At 33.2% G+C, this 12,465-nt stretch overlaps 1 long non-coding RNA gene across 1 annotated transcript; it reads right to left on the bottom strand.

Annotated features, from left to right (window-relative positions):
• Positions 1-5,988: 5,988 nt before the first annotated feature.
• On the bottom strand, positions 5,989-7,597 carry LOC105339335 (uncharacterized). The gene is made up of 3 exons (XR_010708843.1): positions 7,371-7,597; positions 6,437-7,144; positions 5,989-6,201 (listed from the first exon to the last, which is right to left on the bottom strand). It is a non-coding gene; the product is annotated as an uncharacterized lncRNA (long non-coding RNA).
• Positions 7,598-12,465: the final 4,868 nt, after the last annotated feature.

The raw sequence follows: 12,465 nt of genomic DNA, 5'->3' as shown, positions 1-12,465 counted from the left end.
CTCTGACTTAATCCTTTGTCTAAAATAGCTTCCGGTTTGTCAGTGGTACTGTCTGTGTTGAAATCACAGCTAAGATGTACCCGGTCATAGTTCACAGACTTACATCCCCGTAAGATAGATGACACATATCTGTTTTCCCATTTTATCAAGACTCGCGAATGTAAAACCTGACAGATACTTGCCATAAAGCTTAGAGGATGATCTTGCAAGGCTAAAAAGCAACGCGAATAGATATGATTTTAGGAGCATTTTAGACCATTGTCACCAGAGCCACTGTGGAGTAACTGATAAACATTAATTTCCGGCCGCTTATTGCTTGCTTATATTGCCACTCTTCGAACAAACGTATCGACCCAATCAGGAACATTCTTGCACCACCAGACCAATGAACACCAAAGAGTTCTTGCAATGCTTTGTTAGTGTTAATGATCAGTGGATATAAAATAACAAAAGATGATGCTCTAATGATGCAGTCCTGGCATTCAATATATGCCTTATTACTTCAATCCACAACTTTACGGACTAATAATCATTAAGGCATTCCGTATCCAACGGAAAACCTGATTGTTTTGGTACTGTTTCTGATTTGTAAGGTTTTCTGTCTACAACAGGAGACTTTATTGTTATTGTAGGTTTTTTATTCTTTTCTTAATAAGGTATTCCCTATCTTCATACTATCTTATCTACTTGTTTGTTATTGTTTTTGACTGGTCTTAACCAGGGAAACATTCTTGGGATTAAAATATAAGCGCGGGTGCTAATTTTAGGAGATAAAAAAAATGCACAAGATGTCTGACCGTTAAAATTATGTACTAATACGTGGTCATTTGAATTTTTGATGAGTGTTTTCTAAAAGGGGGAGGATGAAAACACTTAGGCTTGATTCTGTGGTTTTTGATACTAAAGGAGGTAATTGGTTTTTTTTTCAATCGTTTCTAATCTACAATTTCTTTCTAAAGTTGCATGTCATTAGTAAAAATATACATTATTTAAACAATAAATTATGTTTTGACACCTAAGCGATCTCATAACTGAAAACGTTAAGCTTTTAAGTGTCAAAATAGATTTAAAGTAAAGCGAATCAACGTCTTTGAATGATTAGAACGGATATAAGTACTAGTGTTCCTTTTAAAAGAATAATTGGCATGTGATACCAGTTATCAATGTGAAATGTTTGTTTATGTTATACTTAAACGTACAACATTCATGAAATATGATAAATCGCTCTGTTTTGGTGTTTCCCGAAATATCAAGGAACGCATTAATGTTTTTCGAAATTACAAGAAACGCATTAACTTTTTATTTAGTAGGCAAAGGTGGCAGGGGATGGTTTCGAAGGAAAGACCAAAATTTTGAAATAAAGGGAGAACCTTGGGTTTGGCTGGTTATTTGAGGCGTATAAATTGCTAGAATTTTTATTGCATTCATTTTGTGGATAGAGGAGCTCATGTCAATTCCATTGATATATGACACTTTAACAGTGGTAGCTACGGAAGCCCGATAGAGCCACATGATATATATAAAGAAAAATACATATATATATATATATATATATATATATATATATATATATATATATATATATATATATATATATATATATATATATATATAAAGAAAATCGTATATTTATATATATGAAGAAAATGATAGATATATATATAATGAATACGATATATATATATATAAAGAAAACTGAATATATATAAAGAAAATCGTGTATATATATATATATATATATATATATATATATATATATATATATATATATATATATATATATATATATATATATATATATATATATATATATAACCACTGATATATATATATATATAAAGAAAATCGCGATATATAAGCAAGAGTGATATCTATATAAAGCCAAAAAATTCCACTACGTGACCTTCACCGATTGCAGCCTAATGCTGCATATAATTAACAAACTCCGCCTACAGAGGAGAGAGGCCACAAATGCTATTATCGCTCCATGGTCAGCCGATCAAAAGAGAGGTAAAGAATTTATTTGTACTATAGACAATGTGTTAAAAGAAATTGCATGTAACTCTATTGTAACGAAAATATGTTTCACTGTTTAATATTTATATCCTTATAACCATCGCCTTAAAGTTGTTTATAAACTGTTTAAATTACTATTAGATTGATAAAAGTGTCTGGCTACCCAAAGCACAAAAGTTTATTCCAACAAAAATTGTGGATGCCTGCGTGGAATAAGTGGAGGGGTCATAAAGTTACGGGTATTTTGGAAAATTCAACCTATTTTAAAAATTTGCTACAGAAAAATAGGTTATGGACACACCCAGTCCCCCCTCCATAATTTTCTCTACCGCCTCCCTTTTTGGAAGTTCTTGGTTAAGATGGGTTTAAATATTTTGAGCGAAATAAATCTGAAGGGATTTATTCACATTACAGATGATTAATTAATTCTGATCGAGTGAAATATTGAATGCCTTTCATGCTTTGCACCAGTCCTGCCCAGTTTGTAAAACATTACCTGGTATTGAATAATTGTTTTTTAAAGTAAACGTGATTTTATTAATTACAGTATTATCTTTTTTACAGATGACAGCCGAATTATGGATATACGTTTTGCTCTCTTATCAGTGCATAGATATTATACATGCAAAAATTTATATAGATTTATAAGTTAGAGGACATTTTACAAAATGTGGAAAACTGTAAAACGAAATTAAAGTGACACCTCTAGCTGACATACTAGTATTCGATGAACTTATATAATTAAAGGAGGTTTTTGAGTTTAAAACCAAATTATTTGAAAAAAAGGATGTGTAATCGCTTATGTTTTTGATGTTATTCTGCAAGATGTTTAAGATTCTTCAAATCATTTTGAATTTTCCAAAATACCCGTAACCTTATGACCCCTCCACTTATTCCACGCAGGTATGCACAATTTTTGTTGGAATAAACTTTTGTGCTTTGGGTAGCCAGACACTCCTATCAATCTATTAGTAATTCAAACAGTTTATAAACAATTTTAAGGCGATGGTTATAAGGATATAAATATTAAACAGTAAAACATATTTTCGTTACAATAGAGTTACATGCAATTTCTTTTAACACATTGTCTATAGTACAAATAAATTCTTAACCTCTCTTTTGATCGGCTGCCTATGGAGCGATAATTGCATTTGTGGCCTCTCTCCTCTGTAGGCGGAGTTTGTTAATTATATGCAGCATTAGGCTGCAATCGGTGAAGGTCACGTAGTGGAATTTTTTGGCTTTATATAAATATCACTCTTGCTTATATATCGCGATTTTCTTTATATATATATATATATATATATATATATATATATATATATATATATATATATATATATATATATATATATATATATATATATATATATATACACGATTTTCTTTATATATATTCAGTTTTCTTTATATATAAATCGTATTCATTATATATATATATCATTTTCTTTATATATATATAAATATACGATTTTCTTTATATATATATGTAGTTTTCTTTATATATATCATGTGGAACTTACGGGCTTCCGTAGGTAGCACTTTGAATCAAATATGGAATGAAAATGCGAAACTGTGGTCAAAATTTTAACTTTCGGTTTTGTGTTTGAAAAGTAGGGTGGGTTCAGAACACAAAATGTCATTCGAAAAGAAGGTGATTGACCCCCCCCCCCCCCCCTATTCCCATCAATTGGTGATTATTTGCATGGGTATACATTAAGCTACCAATTCTATGGTAGTTTATGGCATTTGCTCGGGACTGGAGCGTGGTGCTGGACCCGTGAAAATGTGAAAAAAAGGGCAATTTTTCAGAAAATTTTGAGACCGTCCCTGGCTATTCTTTATAGTGCTATATGTAAGTTGTACTTGTTTTATTCTGCAATGTTAAAAAATTTTCAAGAGTCGGGACCATGTTGCCCCTGCATGCAAACCAATTTTAGCAAATTTAAAAATCCACCGAAAAATTTAATCTCATATATGAGCACTATCGGCCTCATATTTCCTCGACCAAAAAACTTTCTCCTGCCACCAAAGTGTACTTCCAAACGAAATTCATTTGCTTGTAAAAATAGGAAAACATTTTTTAAATCATCATATAACTGTATAAATGTTAACATCGCTATATAAAACAAACAAAATAATGCTCCTTGATTATAAAACTATTTATTAAATATTTGTTTTGTCTCAGACTAGAATGTCTCGACGTCATTGGATGAATCGCGTCACGTGATTGCCTTATAAATTTCTTTACACGACGAGCGTCACAATTTATACGGCAACATGGCGGCCGTAACGTTCTTTGAACTGATTTTTTACACAAACGCTCAATCATGAGAGAAATAATCTATGAATTTAATTGTTATATATTATTTTTTGTTTGTTTACATATTAAACTTTCGGTCCTCGACAAAACAAAACACTTATTAGGTTTGTTACTGACTGTTTAAAGGAATTTGTGGTGTCGATAAAGTCCATAGAAGGCTCGGCTCCGCCTCGCCTTCTATGGACTTTACCGACCCCACAAATTTCTTTAAACAGTCAGTAACAAACCTAATAAGTAATATTACATGGTGCTGTCACTGTATAGTTAACAAAATAGTTCAAAGCGTAATGTGTGCACAAATACTGAAGTTTGCCGGATCTCTCATACACAACAAATGTACTCAGTCATAGCCGATCACAAAAGTACGAATCCTATGGCACGTGATGAACTTTGCTATAGTAAATACGTCCAGCAATAATACAATAAACAACTGTAACTGCATCTAGATATTCACTCATTTTAACATTGTCACATTGTTTTGACATGTTTTCTTTGAAACTCCTTTCAAAGCATGGTTAATAAATATATGGATATCGGGAAATAAGATCAGAGCAGACAAGACAGAAATAAGACCAACTCCAAAAACAAATCCTATGGCACGTGATGTCATTCGTTCATCTTCTGCGCATGTTTTACTGCGGTGATACTGTGACGTAGTGTTCACTGGTATTGTTAAATTCGCTTTGATTTCGTTTATCCTCTGCTGAATTTTCTCTGTCTCGTTGTTCAACAGATATTCATTACCAAGTAAAGATGATGAGTATCTGCAAATTCCTGTAAAGACTTACATTGTATATTTCATTGTACTTTAATTTATGATCATAAACATGGTGAACAACATCAAATGTTTCGCTCTTAGTAAATGCTCCAGCGTCTTGGTTTAATGCAATCTATTTAACTAAAATCACTTATGCTTAATTATGATAAGAATGGAGTAAGGAGATATACATATCTAAAATCGTTTGAACAGTCTGATATTATCCACGGGTAATGCTTGGGTTCATTTAATTCTAGAGAGCTTGTGAACTTGTGTTGAAACCAATTGTAAGTTAGAGTAAGAGATAATGTTTGTTTTTTAAATATGCCGAACACAGGCTGAAATCTGTTCTTTTAAATGTGATTACACTAGAAATAATGCAGATTTTTTTTCATTTAAATGCCCTTGGGGAAATATTTCTGTCTGTCCTCCTGAGATGGTGGTTGGGTGAGACACTAGTGTATTCCAGGCACTTTAGTTATTCTGTTTACAAATTGCATTTTTAGGAGAAAAAAACAGCATATGCTCATTTGAAGATATATCATTAATAAAAACATATAAAAGCAAACAGTGAACATTTTATTTGAACATTATTTCTCATCAATAGAGTCTGGCACTTTTCGATAGTCAGTCATGTACTCTTATCATCTTAAAGTTATTTAATAAAACTATTGATTTCAGTCTAAGATTAGTTGTGCCAAAATGTCAGGAAGATGTCCATAACTATATTTTGTTTTGTTTTGTTTTTGTTTTCCCTTTGGGGCTAATGTTTAGACTCCATTAAGAAGCTTAAATAATCATATGTACAACTGATCATTAAATTGATTTGATTTGATTCAATTTATATCATGGGATTCCCTGTGGATGGGCCTTGTTACTTTGGTGACCGTTAAGACCTGTGGGCATCTTGTTCTTTAATTCAGTCATGTTCTTATTTTTGGCTCCAATTGTTGAAGAGTGAAAATATTATTTCCTAGGTTTGTTGATAGTTTATTACTGTCATATTCAATTTGATATTTTAAGAACTAAAAAAAAAAGAGTTGATGTTTCACGTCAAGGATATACTTGCCTCTTTTTACAAATACTGCCATAAAATCAGCAGTCACTGAAAAAAAAAAGTTTAACAAACCTAGTCAGATGATCACTTTTATTTTATTGTTAGTATCTTAACTTACACGATCTCACATTTTATCTTGCATCTTCGAAAAGTCCACTTTGTTGTTTAAAACATACTAGAAATTAATAATGTTGATAAACATTGAATGCGGATTTAGAAGATCTTGATTATAAATATTGTTCAGTCCAGTTTTACTGCAGACGAAACCTTATCAAGCACTTACGTCCAGGCATCAACGAATATGATGATGTATTAACGTAATAAACAGCGGTTGTAGGTAGTGTTTCATATGAACAAGGCCCTAGTCCATCAACAACATGCGTCCAGCCTTGATCTTTTAAACAGTGGTAATAACCCTGGTTAACGTGAAAATGTCGATGCACCGTCTTAGAGCTTACTGTATCGCTGAAGAAAATACCAGAAACCTAAGTGTAATGATATATAACAGCAAATACAAAATTGAGAAAATTTATTGTGCTGAAGTTTTTGCCCAAAAGATGTTATAATGTGTTATCTCCTAAATGACAGGCATTACATGAATTATCAACAGATTTCGTCTCTACACTGTTTATGGTGGCTCACTACACCTTTAAATATATTCTCAAATATACAGTAAATTACTTGATTATGATAGATAGAATAGTAGATAAGAAGTTTGACCAAATATTTAACAAAACATTTAAATTTCCATCTTGTGACGTAGTGTTTTAAAAAGTATAAGTCTAGTTGTAGTGAGGGACGTTACAAAGTAATTTTACCCCTCGAGACTAAAATACTCTCCAAAAATGCCTGTTGTATTTCCAAATGCCGTGATATCATAGCTGGTCTCCAACAATCGATGTCGACTGAACCATCCAGTTTTGTTGGCCCCTACTGCATCAAAAACAAAGAACTGAGCTTCAACGCCTCCGGAGTAGTAGGATACCCTTATCTGAAATCCAGAAGGTATTATGAAATTATAAACACCGTCTTCATTCACCTTATGTGTTTTTTATGAAGAAATAAAATTTTACGCTGAATATAAATTCAATAGCAAAGCAAATATCAATAATTACTTCCAGCCCTTGAGTTAAAAACGAATAAAAAGATTAATTTCCTGAAATTTGTCAGAGTTTTTAAATTCAACTCCAACGAAATTAATAATAATGATAAATAACCTTAGTGACGCCGTTTGAATGCATATCGTCCATGACATCAGATTTGTAATGATCCAAAACCTGATTCGTCAGTTGCTGGGCTGCCAAGTTGTTTATATTGCGTGTGCCATTATTTATGAATAAATTATAAGCTCCAAATGGTCCGCCAGTCACAACTTTGAAAACTAATTCCCACCATGCATGAACGTTTCCTAAAATTGAAAAGATTAGAATGATATAATTGTGTTATCTAAATCGGAACACTTAAAGAAGTTTGTGAAAATTCCTTTAATAATTAAGGTGTTTAATGACAAGCGCCAGGAATTTTTGAAATACTTGTTGAGTTAGGTTTACTGGGCTCGAAACGACACATCATCTCCACGTAACATTTTTATGAACCATATGTTGACTTGTCATCATAGTATTCGTGTATTACAAGTATTTGTTTGTCGATGAAAATTGCCACTGTATCATGCGGTTTTTAATTTTTGAAGTATGGTTAAAAGTCACGTCGCATGTAGCCTCTCTCACAAGGTATAAACAGTAACATATTGCATGGAGCAGTTTGACGGGACAGTTTTATGCTATGACTTTCGAAATAAGTTTAAAATAGTTTTTGAAACCGTTAATTTACAAAACAATCTTAAGGACGTTGTTAACTGAGGGTTTGAGTTCTCAAATCCGGATTGTTAAAAACTTCAATGTCATGCGTGAAATTTGTTTTAAACACAAACAGTATTTATGAAATAAATTTTTATTGATATAAAACTCGATATTTTACTATGTTATGGAATTATGCTCAAACAGAGTTTGACTTTAAGCAGAACAATGGAAATTCGGTCTAAATTTTCTATTGAAATTTTGCATTTTTTTAAAAATTTTATCTCCCTTTTCCGTTAAAATAACGTATGGCACGTACTAAAAACATATTGAGAAATGCTTAAGGAAGGAGTCTTTTCTGGTTTTCGACGTGTCAAACGTAAAATTGATTAATTGTGCATTAAATCAAGGTGAAAGGAAATTAAAATGGTATATTTTTCTTTCTTTTTTACTATCATACAACTTGGCACAGATAAAGTAATCAATGTTTAGAATCTAACAAGGACTATATTTTTGGCGTAATATTGGCGTAGGAAAATATCACATGTTTCGCAATTCAGAATTGCTGCAGATTAATGAGTCTGTTTTAGCATTTTAAAAACAATAACATTAATGTTGGATTTTTTCACTAATGTGAACTATTGATATGATACTTGGGTTTCAAAATATGTTTTTAAAATATGATTTGCCTATTTAATTACATTTTTATAAGCTTTTTAAAGCGCCCATTCTATATATTGATTTTTGAGAAAAAATAACTAAAATCAGTTTTTGTCTCTTATTAAATGGTCAATATATTAGCTTTTCTGTATATTTATATCTTTATATAAAGTCTTCATAATACATAAAAATCAGAAATATTTTGTTATTGGAAGCATAAAAAAATAATCAAAATTTCTTCAAAATTTAAGAAAATTAGAGGAAATGCGGGCTAAGCAATATCAATTTTGGTATAAATATTTTGTAATAGAATAAAATCGCTTATTCTGTTCAAGTTCTTTATTTCAATTAGATATTAAATTTATTGGCAATGAGCTACTCCAATATATGGCGGCGGTGCCACACACAGTCAATTAGTAGACTAGCGCACTCACTTGCAACAGGTATGACGTAAATAATGTAAGGTACTAGTATCACTCACACGTTTCACCCGTTTCACACCTGAACACTCTCAAGGGCGTCAGCGAAGTGAGACTCCGTATAAACTTGTTAGACTAGTTTAAATCTCAAATATTATAATAAGTAAATAAATAATTTCACAAATTAGTCTCACTTTGCTGATTATCATAATAGAATCGAAAACAACTAGATAAATGTTCAAAAGATATTTTTAATAAGTTTAAAGAAACATAATCTCTAAAAAAAGAATTTGCGCTGAACAGAAACTCTATAAATAGAATAAACACAGGTAAAATATACGGTACGCGATTCGCGCAAATACCACGTATAATTTTAACCATTACATCTCTCCCCCGCGCAATTATGTTGATGCCCTCATCAACAAACATATAAAACTGGATACCCATTCAAAAAAAAATCTATGTACAATCATCTGAGTTTGACCTGTTTTTCATATGCAAGTATTCTGAAAACGTTTGACTTAAGCTTGCGCTTAGACTTGCACCTAATGCTGCTACAGCATTTCCGAAATCCTGAAACTCAGAACTAGAAGAATCTGCATTTACTGACATGTTTCTGGATAACACTGATTTAGGCAAATTGAAAGGGTTAGGATGCTTACCCGCCGTTGACCTATTAGAGCGTCTAAGAGGTATTTCTTGCCCATGTCCAGCAGAAACATTATTGTCAGTGGGACTCTGACCCGGGGTAAATTGCAATGGAGAATCTAAAATATCAGACTGCTTGTTCTCTGCAATATTATCTTCCGGAGGCATCGACTCTTGTTTATTATCGTTTTCATCTAAACTTACCTGAGATTCTGGATCAGGGTTATCTCCTTCATTCTTTATTTCTGTAACTTCGAATGTCTTTATCTCCTCGTCTGAGTCAGGCTCTTCACAAGGGTCAATATCATTTTGGGCTTTTTCCTTAGTATCTAAGATCTCGTTCCTGTGTAGAACTTTTACATCATCATACCCATCCGCTGACTTAACCTTGTAAACATTTTCTTGCAATTTCTCAGTTATGATATAAGGATCTGGTTTCCACACATCTTGTATTTTGTTCCTACCTTGTACATGATTTCTCAAGAGAACCTTTGTTCCGACATCAATAGAGCAAGGAGTAGATTTCCTCTCATGGAACTCGCGTCGTTTTTCTGCACTTTTTTCTGTGTTTTTCTCAGCAGCAGCCCATGCGTATCGAAGGCGTTCTCTGTGTGTATGTAACCATTCATCTACTTCGAAGGACTCGCTGTCATTGTTGATACCTAGTAAGAAATCTACGGGTAATTTCGGTTCTCTTCCATAAAGGAGATAATAAGGGGAAAAACCTGTAGAAGAATGAGGAGTAACATTATACACATAAACAAGTTCTGGTAAATACATTGTCCACTTTCTCTTTTGATCTGCGTCGAGAGTTCTCAACCTGTCGTGCAGTGTCCTGTTAAATCTTTCGCATTGCGAATTTCCCTCAGGATGATATGGCGTGCTACGTGACTTCTTAATACGATATATTTTACATAGCTCCTTCACGACCTCACCTTCAAAATTCCTACCTTGATCACTGTGCAATCGACTAGGGATACCAATCTTATGAAACCATTCATTGACCAAGTGTTTAGCAACTGTTGAAGCTCTCTGATTTTTTGTAGGAATAGCCATTGTGTATTTTGTAAACACGTCTGTAAGAACCAAAACGTTTTCAAACCCATCTGAAGTTTTCTCTAACAGAGTAAAATCCATTGCCAAAATCTCTAAAGGTCTCTTTGCTAATAAATTACCTAGTGATGGTCTGATGGTAGGGATCGGTGTCTTAGCGATCATGCATCTTTCACATCTTTCAATCCATCTTACAACATCCGCTATCATTCCTGGCCAGTAGCATCTTTTCTTTATAAGTGCCAGTGTTCTTTCACGACCTTGGTGTCCGGAACTATCATGCAAAGACTCCATTATCTGTGGTCTAAGACATTCTGGTATAGCTAATTGCAAATACTCACCGTCCAAGCCTTTACTGGTCATGTACAACACACCATTTTTCAGTTGAAACAAATGAAACTTTCGAAGAAATTTCCTCACCTCTCTCCTTTCTCTTGAAATTTGTCTGGAAGTTGGTTTGTGACCAGTTTCCAACCATTGGAAAATTCTGTTGATATCTGGATCCTCCGTTTGAAGTTTTCTGAGTTCCTCATTTGTATATCCTGGTAAAATGGGGGTTAATTCCTTTCTTTCAATGATTTCAAGATCTTTGTCCGTTTCAAGTCTCTGATAATCTGTAATAATTTCCCTTAAAGAAGTAGATTGTGAGAAATCTGCTAAAATCTCTTCTGAAATACTTTCGCGGTACATTCTGCTAAGACTATCTGCATTTTTGTTCGCTTTTCCCGATCTATATCTGATATCAAAATTAAACTGTGCCAGCTCAGATGCCCATCTTAACTCACTAGCAGCTAATTTTGATGTCTTAAGGTAGCTAAGAGGGTTGTTGTCTGTGTATACAATAAAACTGCTACCCAGTAAATAGTCTCGAAACTTTTCGGTTATCGCCCATTTGAGTGCAAGTAACTCTAATTTCATTGAGCTATAATTCGACATGTTTCTCTCACCTGGTCTGAGACTTCTAGATGCATAAGAGATGACTACTTTTCCGGACTCCTGTTGCTGACTCAGAACTGCGCCCAATCCATCATAACTCGCATCAGTTTCAACAATAAATGGAGAGCTGAAGTTTGGAAAGCCTAAAACTGGAGTTCTCGTTAAACATGATTTAAGCTTTTCAAATGCATTGTCACAATCTGCATTCCATTTTTGTTTGAACGGAATTTCTTTTGTTACCATTTTCTTACCTGTGACCTTCTTCTCCTGTTTAGTTAGAACAGAATGAAGCGGAGCAGCAATCTGACTAAACCCCTTAATAAATTTCCGATAGTACCCGGCTAACCCTAAAAATGAACGAAGATCTTTTTCTGTCTGAGGTGTTTTCCAGTCTTTAATAACAGCAATTTTATCAGGGTTAACTTTGACACCATCTTCACTGACAACATGACCTAAATAATTCACCTCCTTGTGAAAAAAATGACACTTTGACGGTTTGATTTTTAGATTGTGAGCTCTTAACCTGTCAAACACAAATGCAAGCCGTTCTAAATGTTCATCGAAAGACTGAGAAAAAATGAGAATATCATCGAGGTACAAAAGAAGAATTTCAAAATTCTTGTCACCCAAACAAGCTTCCATTAACCTTTGGAACGTACTTGGACTATTGCAAAGACCAAAAGGCATGCGAACAAACTCATACAAACCCAAAGGACCAACTCTAAAAGCTGTTTTGTGACAGTCATGCTCATCCATCTGTACCTGATAGAAACCCTGTGCCAGATCTAAAGTTGAAAAGA

Source organism: Magallana gigas, chromosome 8 (genome assembly GCF_963853765.1).
Source record: "Magallana gigas chromosome 8, xbMagGiga1.1, whole genome shotgun sequence".
NCBI classification, from domain to species: domain Eukaryota; kingdom Metazoa; phylum Mollusca; class Bivalvia; order Ostreida; family Ostreidae; genus Magallana; species Magallana gigas.
This window is presented reverse-complemented; position numbering and strand designations above follow the sequence as displayed.